Consider the following 2,500-nt stretch of genomic DNA (forward strand, 5'->3'; position numbering starts at 1 on the left):
GTGTGTGTGTGTGTGTGTGTGTGTGTAGTGTGTGTGTGTGTGTGTGTAGTACTGACCGTCATAGCAGAGTTGGTCTTGAGGGCAAAGCCGCTTCTCAAACACACAACCTGGAATCACAGAGAACAGTAAGGGTCAGACCGAGGGCCACTACTGACACTAAGGGTCAGACCGAGGGCCACTACTGACACTAAGGGTCAGACCGAGGGCCACTACTGACACTAAGGGTCAGACCGAGGGCCACTACTGACACTAAGGGTCAGACCGAGGGCCACTACTGACACTAAGGGTCAGACCGAGGGCCACTACTGACACTAAGGGACAGACCGAGGGCCACTACTGACACTAAGGGTCAGACCGAGGGCCACTACTGACACTAAGGGTCAGACCGAGGGCCACTACTGACACTAAGGGTCAGACCGAGGGCCACTACTGACACTAAGGGTCAGACCGAGGGCCACTACTGACACTAAGGGTCAGACCGAGGGCCACTACTGACACTAAGGGTCAGACCGAGGGCCACTAACACTAAGGGTCAGACCGAGGGCCACTACTGACACTAAGGGACAGACCGAGGGCCACTACTGACACTAAGGGTCAGACCGAGGGCCACTACTGACACTAAGGGTCAGGACCGAGGGCCACTACTGACACTAAGGGTCAGACCGAGGGCCACTACTGACACTAAGGGTCAGACCGAGGGCCACTACTGACACTAAGGGTCAGACCGAGGGCCACTACTGACACTAAGGGTCAGACCGAGGGCCACTACTGACACTAAGGGACAGACCGAGGGCCACTACTGACACTAAGGGTCAGACCGAGGGCCACTACTGACACTAAGGGTCAGACCGAGGGCCACTACTGACACTAAGGGTCAGACCGAGGGCCACTACTGACACTAACATTAGCAGGAGGAGGAGGAGAGGAGAGGGGGAGGAGGAGAGGAAGAGAGGAGGAGGAGGAGAGGAGAGGAGGAGAGAGGAGAGGAGAGGAGGAGGAGAGAGGAGAGAGGAGGAGGAGGAGGAGAGGAGGAGGAGAGAGGAGAGAGGAGAGGAGAGGAGGAGGAGAGGAAGAGAGGAGGAGGAGGAGAGAGGAGAGAGGAGAGAGGAGAGAGGAGAGGAGAGGAGGAGGAGAGAGAGGAGAGAGGAGAGAGAGGAGAGGAGAGAGGAGGAGGAGAGGAGAGAGGAGGAGGAGGAGAGGAGGAGAGAGGAGGAGAGGAGATGAGAGAGGAGAGGAGAGGAGGAGGAGAGGAGAGAGGAGGAGAGAGGAGAGGAGAGGAGGAGAGGAGAGGAGGAGGAGAGGAAGAGAGGAGGAGGAGGAGAGGAGAGGAGGAGGAGAGGAGAGAGGAGGAGGAGGAGAGAGGAGAAGAGGAGGAGAGGAGAGGAGGAGAGAGGAGAGGAGAGGAGGAGGAGAGGAAGAGAGGAGGAGGAGGAGAGAGGAGAGGAGAGGAGGAGGAGAGAGAGGAGAGAGGAAAGGAGAGAGGAGAGAGAGGGAGGAGAGAGATGGGAGGAGGAGGAGGAGAGAGGAGAGGAGGAGGAGAGAGGAGAGGAGAGAGGAAAGGAGAGAGGAGAGGAGAGAGGAAAGGAGAGAGGAGAGGAGAGAGGAGAGAGAGGGGAGGAGGAGAGAGGAGAGAGGAGAGGAGAGGAGGAGGAGAGGAGAGGAGAGAAGAGAGGAGAGGAGAGAGGAGAGAGGAGAGGAGAGTGAGGAGGAGGAGGAGGAGGAGGAGGAGAGAAGAGAGAGAGAGAGGAGAGGAGAGAGGGAGGAGAGAGAGAGAGAGAGGAGAGGAGAGAGGAAAGGAGAGAGGAGAGGAGGAGGAGGAGGAGAGGAGAGGAGGAGAGAGAAGAGGACAGACCTCCAGACACATGAGGACACTTGAACAATCTGAGCTCCAGGGTCTATAGCATCACAACACACACACACACACACACACACACACACACACACACACACACACACACACACACACACACACACACACACACACACACACACACAGCTGTCTCCACCAATCCCTGGTCCCTAAATGAGTGTGGAGGCCTTCAGCATGTAGTGTGTGTGTGTGTGTGTGTGTGTGTGTGTGTGTGTGTGTGTGTGTGTGTGTGTGTGTGTCCTCTTGTTTACAGAGCTCCTCCTCCTCCTCATGTCTGTGTGGGTACGATTCTCCTCAGCCTCTACCCCCACAGTGTTGTGTTACAGTACCACAGTGTTGTGTTACAGTGTTGTGTTACAGTGTTGTGTTACAGTGCCACAGTGTTGTGTTACAGTGTTGTGTTACAGTGTTGTGTTACAGTACCACAGTGTTGTGTCACAGTGTTGTGTTACAGTGTTGTGTCACAGTGTTGTGTTACAGTGTTGTGTCACAGTGTTGTGTTACAGTACCACAGTGTTGTGTCACAGTGTTGTGTTACAGTGTTGTGTTACAGTACCACAGTGTTGTGTTACAGTGTTGTGTCACAGTGTTGTGTTACAGTACCACAGTGTTGTGTTACAGTGTTGTGTT

The sequence above is a fragment of the Micromesistius poutassou genome (assembly GCF_964030765.1).
Source record: "Micromesistius poutassou genome assembly, contig: SCAFFOLD_791, whole genome shotgun sequence".
Classification (NCBI taxonomy): Eukaryota; Metazoa; Chordata; class Actinopteri; order Gadiformes; family Gadidae; genus Micromesistius; species Micromesistius poutassou.